This window comes from Haemaphysalis longicornis, unplaced genomic scaffold, assembly GCF_048455015.1.
Source record: "Haemaphysalis longicornis isolate Haplotype H1 unplaced genomic scaffold, Haemaphysalis longicornis Haplotype H1 scaffold_2, whole genome shotgun sequence".
NCBI lineage: Eukaryota > Metazoa > Arthropoda > Arachnida > Ixodida > Ixodidae > Haemaphysalis > Haemaphysalis longicornis.
In genome coordinates, this window is record NW_027526295.1 from 221,527,694 (window position 1) to 221,552,203 (window position 24,510).

The window sequence follows — 24,510 nt, forward strand, 5'->3', positions numbered from 1 at the left end:
TGGGCACAAGTTCGCCTGTGTAAATAAACCATTCCGCTAGTAGTTTTGTATATACCGTGACAGAAGTGGTGGAGCTGCTGGGTCTCGATCCCCATCGCGATCTCAGCCTCGCCCGGTCTCGTCTCCCGAAGCTATTGCTACAAGCCTCTTGGATCCTGTCGGCCCGCCCCAGCCCCGGCGAGACATGAACATGGCCATCCCCAGCCCCGTTTCCCCAGCCAATGACCCGCCGTGACCTTCCGTAGTGACCAGCCGCGACCCAACAATACGACGACGCCGATCCCCTGCCCAGTTCTCCGGCGGAGCTCCAAGGGCTTTGGCCTCTGCTTCGCTCCATCGGCGGGAAACGCTGCTCAGGGGCCGCAGCTCATCGAACCATCGTAATCCGTGGCGGTCAGAACATTCCCCTCTCCTGTCCTCTTATTCGCATCCTCACCGCATCAGAACATTTCTTGCGATCTCGACCGGGACGGTCGCCTTCGACGCGGGGGCAATGTCGCGAGGAGACGAAGAAGGGCGCAGTAGGGTGCTGAGGTTTCGACGGAGTCAAATGCTTTCGCATAAACTATGAAGGCTATATATAGGGGTTGAGTATACTCCGCGCACTTCTCTATCACCTGATTGAGCGTGTGAATATGGTTCATTGTTGAATAGCCTTTACGAAACCTTGCTTGTTCTTTAGGTTGGCTGAAATCTAAGGTGGCAGAAATTCTTTTAGCGATTACCCTGGTAAGAGCCTTGTAGACGACTGACAGTAAGGTGATCGGACTGTAATTTTTCCATTCTTTCATGTCGCCTTTCTTATAGATAAGGATGATGTTCGCGTTCTTCAAAGATTCCGGTACACTCGCGGTAATTAGGTGCAGCGGTGGTGTAGAGGTAGAACATCCGCCTCGCCTGCAGAAGTACCGTGGTTCGAATCCCGGGGCCACTCAATTCCCACCAAATTCAAAAAAAAAATCCGCGTGTAGATGGAATTGCAGAATGAGGTTAGGGAGCGGCCTGATCCCGGCGACCATTGCCGATAACGCACTCCCTCGCCAGAGCAGGATTCGCCACCTTGGTGTTGTAATGGCCACAACCTCCCACGAATACGCCAATGAACCCACGGCTCTCAGTCTCCAGTGGCTGCGAAGTAAATGACCACGGCAGCGGTCACACCTGCTACGCAGCAGAGGGGGCTAAGAGCGTCGGCGCGTTAAACCGCATAATCCATCAGAGGCCTTCGACCTGAGTGGTCCTAGTAGGCTGTTGATGATGATGACGATGATTTATGTCCAATATGCATAAAGGTTCCTTTTCGCTAGACAATTTTGATATGTATGATCCGCGCCACCAGTACTTGTAGTACGGGATGGCCTCGCCTATTCGTATTTCCAAGTTGGCTATTGCCATCAGACGACTATTCCGAATGAACATTCGAGACCGGTTGCTATACTTTACTCCCTGTTGTGCGCCGCTGGCCCAGTGCTCGCCATGAGCGTTGCCAGGATTTTGTATTGATGGGGGAAAACCCGTTGTACTGTTGGGAAGAGGTAGAGGGCGGGGGAAGGGCAATTGTGCTGGTTTGGCTTAAGGGGGGGGGGGGGGTGAGGTGAGGTATCTTTTATTTCATTTTATCGTTGATACATCGCAAGGCTGACGATAAAAGCTGCATAGAAGCAGCTTGACAAGCCCGCCAGCCCAATTTACACCCCCCTGCCGACGCCCATGGTGCTAGCGGCTCCCGTTTCTGATCGTAACCGTTAAAGTACAAAGCTTCAATGCTACCAAGCAAGGGCTGAACGATAAAAACGCCCTTTTAGATTGTTGTCCGGTTTGACGTATTCAGAAGTACGATTATATCTTGTTTGCACAAGTACCTGCAAGCGGCAGAGGCCAGATCTCGGAGAGCCCTTGAAAATCGGACACAAATGGCGGTCAGCGCACTAGATTGCTAAGGGTGACCACCACATCCCTGTAAGGAGTGATTGGCTCACTATCGAAAGGAAATCCTTCCTTAAAATCATGCACTACATGCGGTGTCGGTTCGCATATTCTGAGCGCGCCTAACCTGCCTGTCATTTCATTTAAATCCGGTCGCATAGGTGGCTCATGGAGCGAAAAAATTCCTCAGGGAACTTGAACAGTTTACGTGGTTTGGGCATGAAAACATTATGGCTTACCCTGGCGATATGTGTCAAATAATTCTTGGCAGCTACATTCTGTTCTCTACTGCTACTGCTCCATTGCTGCTACAATGGCAACCAGACCGCAGACGATTCGAAAGTCTCTACCGAGGATATAGGAACCTGTGCTATGCTTCCCCATTTAACCAGCATGACACACACGCGATGTATCTGTAAGGTATCCTCGGGGTACGTACCCTGTTGCTTTCACATTGAGATCTTGTAAGCACGTTTTAATGATTTTTTCTCCTCATTGCAGCCTTTCGTTGTAACTATAAGTACCTCGAAAGCCATGCTCCACCAACACCACATAGAAAAATTCGAAGTGGTGTTGGCTCCTCGCGGCGTCAGCGCGGAGTCTATTGGTACAGTCACTTACCTGTCACATGCTGCGCATCAATGTGCGCGGTGCCTGTCCCTGCCACGGTTTTTCTTTTAGTTGTATGACAGCGCGCGTGTTTCCGGTACCATCCGCTGCTCAGAAGAGGGGTCTTTTTTGTCTCCTAAGGCACACAATTCATACAAGGCACACTAAGAACTTAAAAATTAACAAAAAGATGCGCGAATATATATGAAAAAGACCAATTTTAGAGTTCACTTAAATCACAGTGATGTAGCGTGCACACTGCACGTTTCATCCATCTCCTTAAACTTCACCCAACACAACGAATTTAGCGTCAAGCCTTGCTCCGTCAGAAATGCTTCATCCATCTCAATAACGTTAAGCCTTTCCTACGTCAGATGTGCCTTGCGCCTCTTGTAATAGCTTCAAAGAACTAAATGGGTGAATTTATTGGAGGAAGGAGGCCAAGATGCCCTGCTGTGGGATATGGCAATAAGGGTAGGGAAAGATGGTTCATATAAACCGTTTTTACTGCACTTAGAGCGTTCACTTAAGCACGTTATGTCTGGTTACGCCCATAGGAGTACCATACGCACACTTGTAGTAGTGGCAGAAGAAAAAAAAACTTTCACTTTCATATATGCCACTCCTGAAAATATTGAACGCTGTGCCGCGCCCTTTGACATTTCATACTCATTGCTATAAGTGCAAAGGGTAGGCACAAGAGAGTGAAAGATCGATACTGAGGCTCAAATACCTCACCCGAGAATATCACTGAAGAATGGCGCTGCTGAGTGGCGTACGAATCACGGTCTGTGAGCACTCGCGGAATAAGCAAGTGTTCCAGCGACACCGATTGAGCAACGCCGGGGAGAAGAAAGCGCTCGCCGCTGACGGTTGACACGCCCGTTCCCGGAGCCCGGAGGCGGAAGGTCTCCGACGTGCGCTGTCCGGCGACACGGTTACGCAGCAGAAGCGTCCCCATGGCTTCCAGATTCTTGACACGTCGCCCGGAATCTCTTCTGAACCGACGCGGTCTGCGTCAGCGCTAAAGGAGACCAGGTCTACAGGACTGCAGCAAACCGAAATCACTGCAGTAAGGGTAATAGCGTAACGGCAAGGTTCGAACCGGCAAAAATTGGTGCCACGGGTAGACACCCGGTATGCGCGTTCCCCAAAATCTCCTTTGTAGAAATAACAAGCCCTCACACGGCTTTCTCAACGGCCGTCCTGGCAAATCTAAAGCAACAACCAGGTGGGATTCCACCCGGAAGTTATGGTTGTGATCGCAAAAAAGTCGACCTGTGGGTGGAGAACGAAACTTGGTAAGTTTGGCTGATCGGTTGGATTTACTGCTCGAACAGCGCGAAAAGGCGATAAAAAGAGTAAGCGGCCCGAACGGGTGCTGCAGCAGCGGACATTAAAAAACCACGAGAAGGGCTGCGAAGACGCCTGCTTGTAAAAGTACAGTTGGCTAAAGAAGACTTAAAAGACATGGCGTGAATTCAGGGGCTGTAGATTTCTGTATGGTCTCCGCTCTGATCAACGTTATTTTACTAAATGTTCGCTGTGCAGCATATTGATGATAAAAACGCAAAGAACGAATCCGCGACGCGTCATGCCGATAAAATACCAAATTTCCTGCAGTTTCTAACACCTGCCATAACACTGAGAACGCGGAAGCACACAGTTCTCCATGTAGACCGGGAGCGACCGTTCTGTTGATATGATATCTGTGGCGTCCGGAATGGCTAACCGTTCCCGCATCTTATTTAGTGACGAGTTTTCTATAGGCTGACTGCAATGACGATGGACACCACGAGTACTCAGATGGCTTCCCCTTACCTAAAAGGAGCTTCGCCGACGCGTTAAGTCTTCTTAGAATCGTTTCAAGTTTGTGGGTGCTTTCAATTTGGCCAATGAGACACCCTAAAGCATCAACGACACGCGATCAGTTTACACGTCCGCGGAAAACTTGCAGACGGGCGTTTCTGCATTTTGCCTGCTTAAAAATTCAGCGGGCATGGCTGGGAGCCGAGCCTATATGAACCCGAGTGAAGCTGCGCAACGCCTTAGCAGACTCCTGGAAGTCTTTCTGGCTTTGGCACCAGATAATACGAGCGGTGTTCATTATCGATCGAGTGATTCCGAGTTAGTTCCAGCCAGGTGATGTCATCGCGTTTAGGGATTAAACTATAACAAAAAACAAGGAGGGAAGTGTAAAGATGGAGTCCGTTTATCTATCGAAAGCCCTTTGCTATTTACCTCACCTGTTGCAGGTATACATGGATCAATTCGCCCCAACAAATTCCAACCTATTTCCGATAAATTACATCCAACTCAACAGTTATAAAAAGATATTGATTTCTGAAGGAAAGAGGCATTTCGAACGCTTACTTCGTTTTTTTAAAAAACAATATCCGTGTTATATTTCCCTACAGATTTATTTCTCCTGTTACATATAAGCCTTTAAATAGTCAGTTCCTCTTACCATGTGGCCAATTTGCTCCAACGTTAGCATACTTAACCTCGGAAGAGTCGTTTTGCAGGTCGTTCCGACGCATCATGCGTTTTTGAGTGAAATGAAATTGAGGAAGCCCCACTTAGATTAGGTTATATTATCTTAGGTTTAGGTTAGATTAAGGTTGGGTTTAAGTTTCGTTAGAAGAGGTTTAAGGTGGGTTAGGTTAGGCCAGCTTGTGTCGCAACAGCCTTTTAAGGTGCGTGATGCTGCAGAACTACCTAAAAACAGTCTCTCTCCTGAACCTCTGCACCTCCATTCCGGCCCAAGCGCGTCTTCTCTGCCTGCAGTATACGTCTGCCCCGCGGGCGGGCAATGCGCCAAGACCTCTAAACCACCCGCAGCATTAGCGTTCCCGAGCCGCTAACGGGATGCACCGGTTCGGCAATTACCGCTCTTTCGTCGACCGTGAAGTCGATTTCGTGTCCCCAGTCTGGCCGGTCGACAGCGGCGATGAAAGGGGCGCGGATGTCGCACATTCCTGGAAGCACTGCCTCCATTATTTGCCGCTGTCTCATGGGCATTTACTTACTGAAGGCTGCTAAAAATGTTTGCCTCTTTAATCTTTGTTCTGGCAACGTCAGCGCATTTTGGCTGCAGCACAGCCCCAAGAAAGTTCGTGACTTCTTCGATGAGAACAAAGCTTACTTCAGCACTCACGGCAGCACGACGAATTACAGGATCACTTCAGTGTTATTGCCGCAAAGAGACAAAAATGACCTTGCGTACCGTAGACAGCCAATCACAAGACGGCCAGTTGTTGAAAGCGGGACGAACACGCAGCATTCCCTGACTCTACGGTGTTAAAATATAAATGAAGCGGTGGAGGAGACAACCTGAGATTGGCCGGAAAAGCGCAGCCCGAACTTCATTTCTCAATTAAATTCTTGTTTTTCTTATCTGAGCGCAGTACTTCTTTTTTATTTATTTATTTTTTTGACAGCAAAAAATATTTCAGTGTCAATAAATTGGCCGTTTCAAATGAAAATAAAAAAAACTGCAAAGGTTGAAAAGCCCTCCTAGAGAATACAGAGCGAAGAAGTTCCGTACAGGCAGACGAACTAGTCGAAAACAAAATTTAACTAAGTTCCTGCAATGAACTTTCAAATACGGGTATTAAAAGAAAGCATATCCTGAAGGACTGAAAAGAGGCGATCGACTGTATTACTCAGAAGTGATGAGTTATTAGTGGCATCAACGGAAAAAAAAATAAGAATTATGAGAAAATGTTGACCCTTGGAACATTGCACACCCAGAAACAAACACCGAGGTCTCAATGCGGCACAAAAACTGCGGATTGCTCTGCCTTAAATTGGGAAAGAAGAGCAAAGCGAGGCAAAGTTTAAAAAAAAGTTTCGAAAAAGGGGCTTGGCTGACACGCGGTGGTTGTTTCGTTCTTTACAGTGGTTATAGCTTGCAAAGGGGAGCAGAATTATCGCTGAATCGTCCTGATTTTTCTTCCAGATATTGTGGGGAGATGTGAGAGACTTTAAAAAGTTGTAGTTACTATATGTCGGCTGTATCCTCGCAATGCTGGCGTGCTTATGGCGTCCAAGACTGGCGACTGGAAATCGCCCATCCTGACGGAGATCTCAGAATCCACGGTGTAGGGATTGCTTCGACAATGCAGAAAAAAAAAGTGATGCACCCCTCCGTCTAACGATGGCGATGGTTGTACGCGATGATTTTGCGTGGGGGGTTACATGGTTGTTGTTCGAGTTGGGACTTTGACAGACAGACGGTTCGGACTTTTGATCGCAGTGGCTTTGACTTTGACCCTTCGTTATTTGATTTCGAAGAAGAAACTTCGCGTTTAACCATTGCCGTCGTTAGACGGAGGGGGGTGCATGATTTTAGTCTAATTTTGCACGCGCATGCGGCCCTCACCAAATTCGAACGGCTCCGGCCATGTCGTAATGGCGCGATTGGATAAACATAGGCTTCATAACACGAGGGGCCCAGGTTCGATTCAAAGCACGCGGAGCGTTTTTTTTTTTTTTTTTTTCACTTCACCCACGATCATTATCGTCGGCATAGAAAGTAGGTTTTCCTGCAGTGAGTGTTTGACGCGACATAGCCCATCGGCGAGACATACAACGCTTGGTATTAAATTTTGCCATATATCGGTATGCGCTGTGAGGTAATAGAGCAGAAAACAACAGATATGAGTACCATAGCAATTAAGATGCCGGTTGTTAAGTCGTACATTTAAGCCATCTAATTAATGCGTTCGTTTCGTATTTTCCTTCCTTTAGCTTGCGTGAAGGTAAGAAACTTAAAGAAATCTTCAGTTCATGCTAGACAATCGCAATGAAAATGAAAGCTATACAGGTAAACCTTGGTGTAACGAACCTGTGTGTAACGACTTCCTGGATTTACCGAAGTTTTTTAATTCCCCATTTCCAACCCCAATGAATACCATGTGCTCGCGACCTCTATGTAACGAAGGCGTCGCCACGGTTAACCTTGATGTAACGAATTCGCTACGCTGATGAGCCATTGTTTTTTGCACTTTTTTGAAAAATTGGCTGGATAAATGCACGAATTTAGCGAAATTCACCCCCCCCCCCCCCCCGCAAATTATTGTGTTTTCAGCGTGAGTGCGGTGTCGATTAGGTGCTAGGCCTGCCGGTCGGGTTTCCAGTGTGAGTGCGGTGTCGATTAGGTCTGACGGTCGGCGTGTAGTCGTGCGTCTCAACTGCTATCTGTGGTGCCGGTTCGGGGGTGTTGAGTTATGCTGCCACAAAACGAAAAGTTCGGTCTTTTCAAGACAAGCTCGCAATTTTAAATGCCGTCTCTGTCGGCGAGAAAGCAGAACGTCGCCGCACGGTACAGTATCCCAGCAAGCACCGTCTCACCAGTTTGAGTGCGGAAAAGAGAATCAAGCCCGCGAAAAGGCGCCCTTTCAGCGCAAGTTTGGTCACTAAATGGGTTAAGGCACCGAAAAGTGTCAAGAGTGATAGTTAAGTTACGTTTTTAAATACCGAGGTAAGTGACCTTGCTTCTTTGTAGTGACGTGTAGTGCCAAGCTCGTGGGAAAGCAGCAGGCGCAACTCGCACAGTTTTTCGCTGCGAAATAAATCCTTGAGCGTTGAGTTCACCATCACTGATGTCTAACATTTTGGTTTTGTGTATTCTTCATTCACGTAAGCCGCAACTCGAAACCTGCATTTAAAGAAAGTTTGCATTTAGCGAGAAACTGCGAATTTTCGTCAACTTTGTTATGTCCAGGTTTAAATGTATGCAGAAAGGTCGACACAAGGTTTCATTTTGAAATCAAAATATCACAGTGGAAGGCAAGTTTTATGGACAGTGACGCTTATCTGATGCCGATTACGGAAACCTTCGGAACCACGATAATCCTTCATCAACTAGCATGATCGTGGTTCCGAAGGTCCACGTAATCGGCATCAAATAAGCAAAGCAAGCATCCTTAAGGCCACTGTCGTGTTCCTTGGCGCCAGCAGGACGGCCAAGTAATTAAATATATACTCTCATAATTGCCGCCTCTCTCCCTGTCGACTGGTGAACGCTCGCCACCATTACGTGGTGGTCTAACGTGTGCTAAAAACATACCACTTGACAGCGCCTGCTTGAGGTATACACTCTTACAAATCGCCGCAGGTGGGCTTTGCCACAACACTCCAGAACGGCCAATCATCGTGACCAAATGGGCAAATTTGGTGGATGACGAGACCCAGCATGCGATTAGAGCATGAAATAGTACCCGCGTGGCGGCAACAGCGCTGATGCACGCCTTGCGCTCTTGTCACAGCGCAGATGCTATATTTTGCTCTAATCGCTCGTGCGACCTTGCCATTCACCAAATTTGCGCACTTGGTCACGATGATTGGACGTTCTATCCCACCGGCAGCGATTATTTAAGAGTGTAGGAGTAGGAAATTTTCCGCGAAGCCTTCTTTGCGGTGAAATTTACCTAAATCAATGGCACCGGTGTTCGTTGGTGCAGGCGGTACTGTAACATTTGGCAGCAGTTTACTTTATTGAGAATTATGTGAGCTGAAAGTAATATAGCTTCGCATTTCGATGTATCGTACGGTTGCGAAGCTACCAAAGGCGCAGATAATTTATATAAATTGTAGCGTACCGCTCTAAATCTGCTTACGTCATTATATAGTTTATATTTATGGTTTATCACTGTAGTCCACTTGTTCATCACTAAAGTTACGCTTTTGGGGCTCAGGGTCAAAAGTTACTGGGCGAGAAGAGTGAGCTCTTGATGGATGCTCTGGACTTTATCGATTTGTGACATTCTCAAGCCATAATCAGGCGAGATTACGGGCGAAGCATGCAACTGGCGGCAATCTAGAAAGGATAGCCTGCCTGTGTTTTACCAACAACGCCACCACAGCCAAAGCTCTGTGTAGAGGCCGGGCCTCGACCCATATAACTAGGCATTATGTGAACTCATTTGTTCCCGGAACAAAATCCTCGTCTATCCGCAGTAGTTAAAGGTTGAAAGGCTTTCAACCTTTAACTACTGCGGATAGACGAGGATTTTTAGGAATTCTCAAACGTTCATAGGGCCTGGGCAGTTCACACCTTAACTGAATAATGGAGCCTTCTACGGTGCCTGTTTCCAACGTAACAAAATGAATAAACAACTACAAGGGTCCAGGTGCCTCGTTCAGGCTACAAACTCGGTTCACTGTTCAAATGCTCCCTCTCGGTGCTTCCTATTCAAACACTGATATTGATCATTTAAGTTCTGAACACAGCTCCAACAGGTCATTCGCCAGTTAAATATTAAATCGTTCACTGGATCAGGCAAGCTCTCCAGTTCTACGGTGTAACGTAGTCGCTCCAAGTCTCAAGACTTTGACCTCGAAATCTGATCACTCACTGCGCGTCTACGTCCGTTCTATGTACATAACATGCAGCCATGAGCTGCTGTAAACCGAGACGCCCGTGTGTCCTTGGAGTAACGACGCCTGTGCGTAATGAAGCCTTCGCCGGTTCAATTTGTCGCCCAGGCAGCCGCCTTATTTGCGCTGCGCAAGCACTCTAATGCGCCTCCTGCGAAGGCTTGTAATGAGGTGCAGACTTTATAGCCATAGCTTGCGCGGGAATTCTGCAGAGCGATCCCTCATTATATGAATTCTAGAGCGTACTGGTAGCCGGCATTGTAAATTACGGGGATTAGGAGGCATAGACATCCTGAATATTCTACATAAGACTATGAAACATTGATCACGTTTAACTCGGGCCTCCTCTTGTAAGCAACATTAGCCACTTCTCTAAACTCATTCCCCAGACTTCAAGATTCCAAGATTTTATTTTGCCCAGTCGGAAGGGGAAGGACGCAGGAAAAAAGCTGCGTGCGTAGCTTCACGCGTCCCCTTCCCTTACAGTTCAAGGAAGTAGCATGGACAAGCGACAATGCAGGCGTAATTGCGGAAGTGCGAATACGAAGTTCATACGCATGCATCACAAGCATAGACATCAAAACACTAATTACTCTGTACAACAACAACAACAACAATAAAAAAAGAATATAGTCATGAACAGCAGAGCACAAAAGTCTTTTTTCGCGGAAGAAAAAAAAAACAATCAAAAAGAAAAAGAATAGAAAAGCTCCCAAATATCTCCCCAAATTAAGCACGGTGGTTTGTCACCCAGCCAAGGAGGGTTCGATTTCTTCATCTGCATCAAAAACAATGCGGCAGAGTTTGTATTCAAATTTCAGCTTGTGACGAAAAAGAACGGCCAAACAAGTTTTCGTAGAAGCTGCAAAACTTCGCGACATGTCTAAGGCTAGGTTATAAGTGAGAACATTTAAAGGAGCCGATGTTAACTTCCAGCTCCCGTGCTTTGAGCAATACGTTGAGATTTAGATGCAAGGTATGGTACCATCTGTAGTAGGACAGGGAATTATCCGAAAATATGAGCTTAAAACACAATAGAGCAGTTACAAATAAAGCGTTGAAATGATATTTCCCGGGCGAGGACACGGCACATTTGGAAGTATATAATATGTGTAAGAATTTTCTACTACGAAGAATCATAAAGCTGTCGCCGAACCCATCAGTGTATATCAGTGAGCACATAGTCATTTTCTCGGCCAGTACCCCGAAATAAAGCAACGTTGTGATATTCATTGGTGTACCCATTAGTCAACTCTACACTCTGAATGTAACTGATTGAGTGGCGATCCTCTTTCGCAAGGCGGGATGGCTCCATATTTTTTTCTTTGCTGTAGCTCTACACATTTTCCGGACTATTTAAATAAACGTTTACGGAAAACTCACGCGGCTGTTCGAGCACACATTTAGTAAGACGCGATAGTTTTTTTACAAACCGTAGTCAATCGCTATTTGCTTCTTGAGAACAATGCACTTCCTCCAGAGCAATTCGATTACTCCGAAAGGGGCACCTTTTGTCGTCGTTTATATCGACGCTTTTTTTTTCGATTTCTGCTTTCGTATTGTACGCCCAGCGGGATCTGTATACGCGTGGCTAATGAAGTCGACACAAAACAAAAATATCCGGCTTCTAGAACCCCATACACAGAAGATTGCTTTGAGTGCCTTGAACATAGTTTCTGTGATCTTAGACATCGTGCTGACGCTAAGCAGGACCTAATTAGTGTCATCACCCAATAAAGCCAAAGAAAAATTAAAGAGGCCTAGCAAAGCTTCTTAATTAGCTTGGTATTGCTCAACACAACAAAGGTGGAAGGCTTTAGTTTCTTTCACTTCGTTGCGTTTGAACACCACGTTCTTTTGCGAGATGTTAAAGAACGGAAGAGCGCCTCAAACTTCCCGGCATTTGCAAATGGGGGCAACTTTATCAAGAGCCACGGAACAAAAATATCTGGCGTTTCCGCAACGCTGCTTCTCGGTATTCCGCAATGGGGGGAGTTTCGAAAGCAAAATTCCCCTTTCATTCCTTTGGTCCTTCCAACGCAGCGCCATTCAATCTCCCTTTTTCCTGACAAAAGATGGCTCACGCCGCGAGGCTGTCGCTAACGCTTTGCATGTCGTCTTCACAGAACGTTGTAGCAGCATTCATTTGTAACAGTGCCCGAGAACAATGCAGGTAATGCGGGTGTGATCAGGAGCTGCGTTGTTGTAGTCGTGATGATGTGTGCGAGCGTAGAGCAGCTCGTCAGCCGTGTAGGAGCTACAAACCTTTGCCGTAGCTTCCGCGCTCATGAGACACGCGTTGATTCTTTGTACTAGAGTAAGAGAAACAGTTCACTAGGAGTTTACTGCCCTTTAATCTATCCTGGAATTATTTAGTTCCTTTAAACGTTGAGATTAATCACGGGTGACGCCGCATTACCTTTCAGCCGCTGCTCGCATGGAATCACGTCGTTTGCTCGATCCTGACAGTATTAATGGTTACGCAAAACTGGGTGGCAAAAAAATACAAAACACCGGAGGTGAACACGCCCCTGCAAGCTCGGCCATCCGTACGTGCAAATTTCTGGCAAGTATAAAAAAAATTAAAGCCGTTCCACTCCATGTGAAAGCCGTTGGAAGGGCAGAGCGGTGATTCGCCATAATGGGCTGCAGCGCCGTTACCCGCTCACTGCTGCCACCCAATGCATTTCAAATTTCCTGCCTTCACAGTGCTTCCCCGCTCCCTGCCTGAGGCTGCGCCAGCGGGAGTTCTGTTCTTTTTGTGCTTGCTTTAATTTCGTTTGCTGAAGCTGTTTTGCGTCATTTCGAACGCGTAATTTTTATCTTGCGCGGCTGGAGCCTTTCTGCGGCATTTTGAATGCGCCATTTTTTTCTTGCGCGGCCGCTTTTTTCGCTTACTATCATAAGAACCAACCCAACGAGCGTTCCTAACTAAATGAACGCGAGGGCTGGCAGTTATATGCACAGATTTTGCCTGAAATGTACCTGCAGTTTTCTTCGCGCTAAACAACGGGGAGATGCGCGACATGCGCCAGCGGTTCACGAGCTTCGAACGGGTATGACTTATTTATTAAACCGCGTGGTTTTCGAAGCCTCAGAGTGACTCCCTGACGACGGTACACCGGGCTCTACTTAGGTCCGTTTTCTCGCTGCGCCGCCTGATTCCGCAGTCACTTGACATCGACCGTTAGTGAGGTACGACGGCAAGGCCAGCCCCTAAAGTGCTCTGCGCTTAAAAAAAAGTACCAGGACACCCGACATCGGTTTTGAATATGAAAGCGTTATTGACCCAATTGAACGCCTCAGACGCTTTGCTTTCGTTCCGCGTCCTCGAAGGGTTTCGTCCTTTTGCCACTTGAGACGCTTTGCTACGTGACCCGCTCCCTCCTTGCGCTTTCGGGTCGCTTCGGTTTGAGCCTCTGCTCCTTCCTGCCGCCGTGCACATGTACAGGGAGAGTGACGATGGTGAATTTTTTTGTAGCGTAAGCTACACTGGCCAAGGTTGAGCAGTTTCGCGTGTGCCGTGAAGGGCCGTTCTGCGCAAGCGCGAGGGACATTGGAATGAATGGGATTGGATTGGTTTGGCTTGGCTTGGCTTGGATTGGCTTGGATTTGGATTGGATTGAATTAAATTGGATTGTGTTGGATTGTGTTGCGTCATAGCCGCGGCAGACGCACTGGCGCCGGCGCGTGTCCATGTGTGCGCCTCAATTGCGCAGTAGCCAAGTCTGACGCTGCACCGGAGCCGCTTGATAGCCGTTTCGCGTGGCTCGTGAAGAGCCGTGGAGCATGCGCGAGGAGCAGTGACTGGACTGGACTGAATTGGACTGGATTATACTGGACTGGACTGGACTGGACTGGACTGGATTGCTGAACCTTAGTTCACGCTACGTATATTCTGGCATAGCAGAGCTAAGCCACTACTAATTTCTTTTTTCAAACTTTAGGATTTTACACGGCGAAGCTACACCTTGGCTATCAGGCGCGCCGTAGTAGACGTTCCCGGATTAATTCTGACCACCTGGGGATCTTTAACGCGCGCCGAAAGGCTGACGCACAGGCGTTTTTGCTTTTCGCCTTCACCTGAAGAGGCGCCGCCACGGCCGGGAATCGAACCCGCTTCCTTAGGCTCAGTAGCACAACGCCTTAGCCACTGAGCCACTGCGGCGGGTGATGGTGGATCTCGCTGCCCGCTTGTTGGCTCGCTTGGCTACGTTCTTCTGCCTCTCTCTTTCATTTCTGCTGGACTGGGCTGAACAGCTACCTTTCGCTACTGCCGTGTTTAGGCTCGTGCTATGGATCGCCTAGTGCTAGGGAACGTTTCAAATACATGTGAACTAAGAGCCATTTCGCTGCGTCCAGCGCCTATGCCAACGTTAACGCGGGCTGTTTCGCTCAGTGAGCCAATTAATGCTTTGGAATTAAAATGAGGGCGAAAACAAGCACGCAAAGGTATTTGTGCCCGACGAGAGAGAGACACACAATTCTTTAATGAGACCAAAGAACTCAGACCTGCATAATGCTGGGCTTGCTACTTCAGATGGTTGTTGAATATGCAGTGAAGGTTAAATGCTAAAATGAATAATACAAATAATAAAAGGAAAAACCAAAGAAAGTCCACCAGACGGACACTCGCACACACATACACAAAAAAAAATAGCAACAGAGGAAGTCACAAGCTGGAGTCGAGTCCGGAGTCTCTAAGAAAACGCACAAGAGCTTTAAAACGCCGCACCACACCGTCTTCGCTGTTCCAAGGGCCTAAAAAGTCCTTCATGCTGAGAGTCCTCGGCCGTAGTAAACTTCGCGCTGTCATTCGTGCGAGTTGACGCGTGAACAAACACAGAACAGGTGTTCAGTGTCCTCTCGTACACCGGGGGACACAGAGGTGACGCCATCGGACCGATTTTGTTAAGAACGCTTTCGGTACACGCCACTTTGAGGCGCAGGTGATGTATAGCACATGTACTCTGTTTCGATAAACCGTGAGGTATACGAAACCTAAACTGCGGGTGGACAGCGTAAAGGGTGTCGTACTGCAGGTCCGGGTTCCGCCAATGCTGCCCGGTGATGTCGAAATGATCTACGTGATACCTCTTTCCTGCGGAGAGGGCCTCTAACGGCAGGGCGGATAGATACGTCAATGTCAGGGCATGTTACCATAATTCATGCCTAGGAAATAAGACGTGCGCGAGTTTACCAGCTTATGCTACAGCATATCAGCGTCGCTGGCCTGGGGTATAGGCTTATGGTTCGGGCGGCTCGCAGTCGTCACCGTCTTACGAGGCAGCATCCAGCGTGGCTTATCCTTGTAAGTATTAGTGCCGATCTCCGTCCATGAGAAGATGACTCGGGCCTAAGCATTAGGACGTGCGCGCATTTATCAGATTATGGCAAACGATACAAGTGACTTCCTCTGGTGAGATTAAATTTTTGGTGAGAAGCCAGAAAACTGTAGCCCCGTAGCTTTTAGGAGCGTTCTATAACAAAAATAAAGCGCACAGTGTGTTAGCGTGTTTGTGCACCTTTGCAGCAATGAATTTAACTATTTAGAAACGTTTCCCCTGAATTAGCCCGTTTCAGTTTGTCCGCCGTGATTGATGGATAGAGTCTTCGCATTTTTATCGTGAAGTCGGTTGTCCACAAATGACGCGGCTGTATTATTCGAAATAATTGTTCTGCCTCTAAAATTTTCTCTACTTGTGTTTTAGATGCGACGGAATCTCATTCACTCGCCTTGTCCCTCCATACGGCGTTGTTGTCCGTCCACACCCCTCCCCCATTCTCACCGCGCGAGCTGCGCTCTCCGCCGCTCACCCCCTCTCCTCTCCGATAGCGAACACTCTCTCGCGAGGGGCATTGGATTGGATTCGATTGGCTTGGCTTGGCTTGGATTGCATTGGATTGGATTAAAGTGGATTGTGTTGCGTCATAGCCGCGCCACGTTGCGTCATAGCCGCGGCAGGGGGTTCACGGCACGTTTCACGCGATGGGAGAATCAACCTAAAGGAAACAACAACGGAACCCCCTATGCGTCGCATAGGGGTTCCCGCGAGGGGAGGTGGGAGTAATTTTTCCTCTTTCGTCGCTCCCTTCCCAGCGGTTCTAATTTTTTAAGTGCGAATGCACTTTATAAGCGACCCCAAACCATCCACCGCCGGCGGCGTTGGCGTCCGCAGTGCTCCTCTATATTTGAAAAAGAAACAGCATCCGGCGCCAGGTTTCGATCCGAGGACTTTGCGGCCGCAGCGCGACGCGCTACCGACTAAGCCACGGACTCCACGCTGATATCAGTGAGTAACGCGCCTTATACCTTTAACGCATTCAAACTACGTCGTCAGCGGCGTGCGTTGGCGACTCAGCGGCGTTATAGCGGCTTGATAACTGCGTGGTGTACACGTGATACTACAAACCCGATGGAAGAGATGGAAGAGAAGGCGGCGAGGCGGTGGGCTGCGGGGGCCGAGCGCAAGCGCTGCAAGCGGGCCGACAACCGTGCATTCGCACTTTCACATTCTCCCCCTCGGGGAAATGCGGGGGAATTTTTTTTCTCTCCCACACGTTTTGCTGCCCTGCACCCACCCCCCTTCCCCACGCTGTTCCAAATTCTCGTCTGCTTGATTACTCCTCCTGCACCATCCTCCCTTCTTCCGCCACCACTCCAGGCGGCTCTTCGTCACTTCCATGGCTGGTCCTATAGCACCGCAAATCTCAAAGACCCAGTTAACGCCGTGTCCTCACCGTCCGGATTATGCACAGCTTCCATTCAGGGGAAAGGATGGTTTAAATAGTGAGCTTACCGGAAGTCTTGGTTCCGTGCTGATACACCCTTCGAGCCAGCCGGCAGCACACAGCTTCCGCAGGAAACTCTTTGTGGCATTAGCATTGTTAGTCAACACACAAGACCCGGCGCATGTGTGCTAAGTTGCTGCTTACCTGCAGTCTCCTCCATCACCACTGTGGCTGACACAAAGACAGACCTTGCGCGAACTGCGGCTCCCGACGCGGAAAAGTTTTGTTGTGGCCAACTTTTCTTCTATCACTTGGTTTGGAAATGGCAATCCCAACTAATTGTCACGTTTTGAAGGCTCCAAACACTACGAAGGTTCATTTTCATTGCAGTTCAGGGGCAACGAATACCAACGGAAACTTCGCAACACCACCGACGGATACCAGTCATCGTGAATTCACAAGGAGCGGCCTGTCACTGCTATACATATGCGCACACCAATCGAAGAAGGTATGCCCAACAATTTACATGACGTTTCCACACAGGCAACTGCGTAAAATGGCCCGTAATCCAAGCACGGGAACAATTGTACTCCGAACGTGCCAGATGCGCTGCAATTAAAGCATCGTCTGCAAGCGGAAGCTCGCAGACGATCCTTTACTCGGCTGTCTAGACAAACGTGACGAGGCGTTTTGCGCGGCCGGCGGTGCACTAGCACTGGCGTCGGGCAGAAAACGAAACTTCACCACGTCGTGGTATCGCCGGCTTGGTCCCAGAGAACTCGCGAGCGCTTGCAACTTAAAAGCGATGCAAGCGTCACAAGTCATTACAATTACCGACCACGGCAACCACCCTCTTGTCGGAACGAAGAACAAATGGGCTGCTCATGGTCCGCGTTTGAGAAAACCCCGGCTGCAGTAATGAAGGACGACGGAACAAAAAAAAATCAGCAATGCTGCATGCCGATAAAAACCGTCGTGCACGATAGCTACCGATATAAAAGCAGCGGTAACCAGCTTCTGTGGCTGACGATTAATTGTAGTTTAACAGTGTTAATTAGACTTAGTGGTTAACCCGCAGCAATAGATCAGCGGGTAAGGCGTTGGGCTGCTGATAGCAAGAACGCCGATTTGAGCCCGGTCGCTGCAGCTGTGTTCTGATGGCGGCAAAGAACAAGAACGCCCATGCGTCGAGATTCGGCGAAATTTCGCTTTGCCGCACAGCTTATTCTGTTGAGCAATCTTGCTGACAGGCCCCAGCAGGAAGAAATGCATACGAATAGCTTCACTCTAAAAAATGACTTCACTGCCACCAATTTCTCAAATAAAAAGTGTGATAACAAATAGTTGTTAAAAAGCAATTATAACAATCAAAAATCTGCGGGACGTAAGGAATCGACTAACACGTTTTTATCGAGTTATTTTTGCACGGACTTCCGGTGCGCGGACACATTAGTTAGGACAGTTAGGCATGCTGACTTCTCACTGCAGGGCGATTTCGATCCAAAGAGAGATTCTGGCGTACCAATGATTGACTGAAAAACAAAAAAAAAGAAAAAGAAAGTGAACCGTTGAAATCAAGTACAGGTTTGTCGATGTTCCTGTTATTTTATTACGCATAATCCCAGTTTCTTGGGAATGATTTTTCCTTTAAAACTATGTATCTAGGTTGGTTCGTCGATCCTCTTTTATTGATTTATGCTTCATCAAGATCTCTAAGAAGAATTTTTGCAAAGAGTGTTTCTGTGTTGTTATTATGGTTGTCTTACGCATAATTATTATTGCGCATAGTTCTTGAAACGATTTCTCAGGTAAATATGTATTAAGAATCGTTCCTCGTTCCTCTTTACTGTACTTAATTTCCTCTCGGATTTGCACTAAACTATCTTTAAAATATTTTTTTCTGGCTGACAACGTTTTTCTTTACAATGGTATAGAATGTGAGCTTCAGTAATATCAATGAGCCGTGATAATTGCCAGCCCGTTCCGCTCACGAGCGTCACTCACCACTCAAGTGTGGTGAGTGGCGCTCACACTCGTGAGTGATGAGTGGGGCTCACCGCGCGGGGCACTCACAGTCACTTAGCACCGCCATCCTGAAACGATGGGAAGGCTCACACTCCACTCACTTGTGAGTGGTGAGGGAGTGGTGTGTGAGTTCACTCGTGAGTGGGTCTACCGAATTATGCCGTGCTCCTATTACGAGGCTTGCCTGTAAAGAATGCACCACGGCAATAATACTATGCTGCAGGGAAGCCGCTACCACAAAATTCTAGCAAAACTAATAGGCGTTAGCTGTTTTGCTGTAACTTATTACAGTTGAGGCGAAAACGTTTGGTGAATCGCAGTACGTTCATGTAATTCTATGTAAATTCTTAACCGTATTGTTGGAGCTGGTTGCGGGTCACAATACGCACCCCTGCAAAACCATCGCTGAAACAAATGACCGCTGAGCAGTATCGGCTATAGGTTACTCTACGTAGAGAGAATAGCGCATAGACGGTGTACAGCACGGAGCCCAGGGCGCGGTCATGTTGGCCGATGTGACGTCATTCGCGATGGCTGCCCTTCTAGAGAACTTTCTCGCCGTGGCCTTCGCTGGTGCCCGTAGGCATCGGCGAGCGCCGGCGCGGCTTGATGGGCGAATTTGAGAATTTTTTTGAGGGTTGCTATTAATTGGGACTTGGCTTCCGACTGGGTATTGATTGATTGATTGTGGGTGTTTAACGCGCCAACGCAACGCAGGCGACGAGGCGCGCCGTAGTGGAGGACTCCAGATTAATTTTGACCGCCTGGGGATCTTTAACGTGCGCCGAAATCTCGTGCACACGGGCGTTTTTGCTTTTCGCCTCCATCAAAAAAGCGGCCGCCGCGGCCAGAAATCGGACCCGCGACCTCGTGCTCAGCAGCACAGCGCCTTAGCCACCGAGCTGCCGCGGCGGGTCCCGACTGGGTATTGTGTGCCAACCTTTAGAGGTTACTCTCTAATGAAAAATCGCGCATAAATGTCGTCTGAGCGTTGTTTTGATTAGCGTCCATCGCAGAGTTTCCTATTCACGCATTTCGTCCAACATAATATTGTCCGATGGCTTTAGATTTTTATTTCTACGTACCATCTTACAGCACTAAAGCCTAATGGCTGTAACATTCCGCAATATGACAGAATCCTGCATGTATTAATAATTGTCTAAAGCTTCTTTTGGAAGGTTTCCTTTCCAGCTAGCGTTCGTAAAATGGTTGGCTGCGGACGCACGATTTTATGACCATGAAGGGCCGTGAAACACAAAATGATCCCACATGGGTGTGGAAGCTGTATGTTTCTCCTTGACCGCTTCATGTTTCGGCGTGCGATGAAAAATCTGCTGCGCTCCCTCAGCGATAATTGCCAGCAGACGTGGCAGCTTATATCCGTTACGCGCAATCAGCTGTTGCCTGTTCCGCGTCTGCTAAATTGTGTATACACAGCTGTTGAACTGCCGTATAGCGCATGCAGCGGACAATAATATCGCATGTGTGGCATTTAACGGGAAGCGCGCTTGTGCGCAAATCAGGAGTGCTACTTAACGCGCACAGTAAAGTTCGTAAACGCCCAAATCGAGTTAGCAAGCTTTTTCTGCGCATGAAATGTTTTTCCCTTTGGGCAAATAATGTTGTAGACGTGAAAATTTATTTTTCTTTTTTGTCTTATGCATTAGAAAATTGATTTGGTAACTATGGGACGTGACAATTTCGGTCGTGCTTTAGAAATTATTTTTAATTTTCTTTCCATGACTTTTTGTTAGATTTGCTGCAACAAGTTGAATTTATTCCTGGCTTAACAGCTTACTCTCCGATCACCATGCCGATTGGAACCCTACGTGGTATCTAATTACTGAGAGCTAAGGGGTGAACTTCCTTTTTGTGGCAGCTTTTTAGTTTTGGCGCTGAGTCAGTCCACGCTGAAAATGTAACGCATAACGCGATTCAACGCTAACAAGACTTTCGCAGCAAAATGTATACCGATCAAGATTTCACAGCTAATGGTGTCCTCGAGGGTGGCTTTCGCAACGTGCGTGATGCTCGCTGAGATCGCAAACAGAGATCATGGGTTTCTCAGACAGCGTTGTAATCGATAAATGCACAGTTTTTTTTTTTCTGATTTTTCACAGCTCGTCTGATTTGTAATTAGCTCGACGCGCCTGGTCTACGGAGGTAATCATAACTGTTAGGAGTGAATGATCGAGCTACACTTTAGTGGTGGCGGCGCGCCAAGGCATTTGCATGTTGCCATACATTGGAGCGCTTCCGCGAACGTTCTGTCCCGTGTTGCGGCGACCTGCATGAGCTACAGCTGCGTCGACAGTAATAGATTATGGCTATTTTCACATTTTACGAACGACGAACTTCAACGGCGGAAACCGAAACTCACGTGCGCTGAAGGCCAGTATGCCGGCCGCGGAGCTAGTGCCATCTGGTTTAGGCGGGCCTAACTGCTCATGTGCAAGATAACAAAAATGTTTCTTTTACACGGTGCCACACCCTAACGGCGCTCAGCTTCCCATCAACCTAGGCAACACAGGACTACGACGCCGCCTATGAGGTCACCACAGACAACTCAGGCGTCCCCTGATTCTAGTAACGTCGTAACGTTGCCTTGAACAGCGTAAATCGTCGAACGCGAGTTGGCATTGCCTCTTTGCCCCTGGACTTATTTCGGCACCTGGATGTGGTAAGCAGAAGCTTCTGAAGAAAGTTTGCCGACTATGCGCTAGGTGGCGCCACATTACCCTTTAAAGCTGCTGTTCAACGAGAACGTCTGGTTTGATGCCAGAAGGGACGCGGTAAACTTTAAAATTAGTTTATGTACTACAAATTGGCGTTCTGTGAGTGTACACCTGAGAACACTTCGCACGACTTGAAATGTTATCTTGATAGTTAGAGCAAAGTTTTATTGCCTGGGGATGCTTCACCACAGGTTGTGTTAAGCTGCAGCGCTGCCAGCCTCAATAAAGAATACGCCGTGTCCCGATGTCTGGGTCTGGTAGCGTCGACAGAACGCGCAGCAAATAAATCACATTTCCCTTCGATGAGTATCACTATAATCGACATTGCTAAATCCAAATTACTATATCCAAATTAAGTTGCATATTTTTTTATAGCGCCAGTTGTGAGACAAGCACTTCTCGAGGGAGAGGTTGTGCACGTAGTTCTAGGGTTCTAGCTGGATATCCCGTAGCGTACGTACATCCTTACATGCGGGGGCAGGTATGTACGTATTAATACATACATACATACATACATACATACATACATACATACATACATACATACATACATACATACATACATGCATACATACATACATACATACATACATACATACATACATACATACATACATACATACATACATACATACATACGTACGTACGTACGTACGTACTATTATGAGCAATATGAAAGGGAACACAGGAACGCGTGGAAAACACCCTCAGACCCAGCTGTGAGTGATACGCAGCGGCCGCCGTCGGAAACAAAGCGGAAAGGGGGACGCTGTTCTAACAACTGTTCCCATTCCCGCAGAGCGTCTTATCGGCTGTCGGACGGTACCATATTATCGGCGAAATGACGTAAGCTGTTGCTTTGTAGAAATGCCGGCGTGGTGGGAGTGCCAACAGTTAGTGGAAGAGCGCCCTCCTTTCCCCCTTTGTTTTTCACAGCGCCATTCGCGTATCGCTCCGAGTCTGATTCGATGCTGTTTTTCACGCGTTCCTGTGTTCCCTTTCATATTGCTCATAATAGTACGTACATGCGCAAATACATACAAACGTACGTACATACGCACACACACACACACACACATACATACATACATACATACATACATACATACATTTATGCATACATACATACATACATACATACATACATACATACATACATACATACATACATACATATATACATACATACATACATACATACATAAATACATACATACATACATATATACATTTCCAGAAGAGTAGCACGTGGTCAGTAAGTTCCCCTAAGTTCCCCTTAATGACTCCCTCAATACGCAACTTCAATTAGTTTTCCTCAAATAACCACTTCGACCGGAGGAAAGCTTCTCAAATACCCGCGGTCGTCCGCGACACATACCAATAGTACCCATAGAGAAGTCATCATCATCATCATCATCATCATCACCAGCCTATCTACGCCCACTGCAGGGCAAAGGCCTCTCCCATTATTCCCCAATTACCCCGGTCCTGTGCTAACTCTGACCAATTTATCCCCGCGAACTTCTTGATCTCATCTGCCCATCTAACTTATTGCCGCCCCCTAGCTCCAACGCTTGCCTTCGCATTACATGCCCTGCCCACGTCCATTTCTTCTTCTTAATTTCTACTAATATGTCTTTAACACCAGTTTGCTCCCTGACCCACTCCGCTCTCTTCTTGTCCCTTAATGTTACACCTATCATTTTCCGCTCCATTGCCCGCTGAGTCGTTCTCAATTTAAGTTGAACCCTCTTAGTGAGCCTCCAAGTTTCTGCCCCGTAGGTGAGTGCCGGTAAGATGCAGCTGTCATACACTTTCTTCTTCAGGGACAATGGTGGGCTGCCATTCATTATCTGAGAATGTATGCACTCCACCCCATTCTTATCCTTCTAATTATCTCTGCCTCATGGTTGGGATCCGGGGTCACAACTTGGCCTTGAGAGAAGTAGCAAGCACGAATTATCTACCATTTAAATCGTCCAATTTATGCGCCAATTAGTCCGTTTTGATCGCCCAACCATTTAAACCAATAAAAGGAGTGCTGGTTTGGGCCTTTTGCTACGACATGGCGAAGAATCGAAGCGCCAAGACAACGCACAGCGCCTAGTATGTGTCTACTCGCTCGTTCTTGTTGTCTGAGTGCTTCCATTCTCAAGCAATAACAACCGAGGCTGAGGTTAAAGGCATTTGAGTGGTCGTTTCTTAGTTTGTCACGGGCTGGGGTTGTAGTTAAAGCAACTAAAGCTGACCTGTAATCAGTTATATTACAACAATTTTAAGAGTGCTGTTGTGTGTTCAAACTCCCCTCTGAGTGTTATCCGTTTTAAGTAATTTCTTCGAATGAATAGTTAACCCTGCATATTGCATGAATAATTTTGCATTGATTATGATGTCGACACTACCGCTCCCCCCCAAAAAGGATGGCTGATGTTTTCATGTGGTTCGACGTTATATCATGCTTACTCAGTCCAGTGACGTGACCAGCGTCCCTACGTGCGAAGATATACGATACTCGGTTTTTAAGACCTACTGACCTGCGTTTCACCGGTGGAAACTTAATTGCGTTCAGTTGGGCAGCCGCCGCCAGGCTCGAAATAGACTCCCATTTAAGACCAAACGCCTCGCCCGTTTAACGCAAAGCCTGAAAGGAGTCGTGATAGACTACAAAAGGTGCGCTGCAGCCTAGCAACGCCACGCCTGAGTGCCTCTGAATAGAGAGAAGTGCATGAATCGGCTTGAAGAAGCTTCCACACCTCTGGCCGACTATATCAGCGCGAACGTGCCAAACTGGGCAAAAAGAGAGCGCGAGAGAGATGCGATGGCGAATGGACGTTGGCTTTGAAATTGAGACGCAGCTGCTAGCATGTTATTCCCTATAGAGGCCTCTTCAACACGACACTCCGGCGATTTTTCTGTAAAGCTAGACCGAGCTTGAACGCCGCTATTAATGGTACGATGCCGGTCGTATGAATTTCAATAGGCGGCGTGAAAACCCGAAATGGGCCTAGTGGAGAGATGACGGCGTGCGCCTCGTACGCGTTTAACGGATGTTATGAACTCCGTCTGACATCAACTGAGCATAACGTTTTTGAAGCGAAAG

At 47.6% G+C, this 24,510-nt stretch overlaps 1 protein-coding gene across 1 annotated transcript in view; it reads right to left on the reverse strand.

Annotated features, from left to right (window-relative positions):
• Nucleotides 1-17,217, reverse strand: part of LOC144167638 (vasoactive intestinal polypeptide receptor-like) — a 219,616-nt gene extending 202,399 nt beyond the window's left edge. The window contains exon 1 of the mRNA XM_077696828.1: nucleotides 16,855-17,217. The gene's annotated coding sequence lies outside the window, so the exon portion shown is untranslated. The remainder of the gene's footprint in view (nucleotides 1-16,854) is intronic.
• Between the last annotated feature and the right edge of the window lie 7,293 nt (nucleotides 17,218-24,510).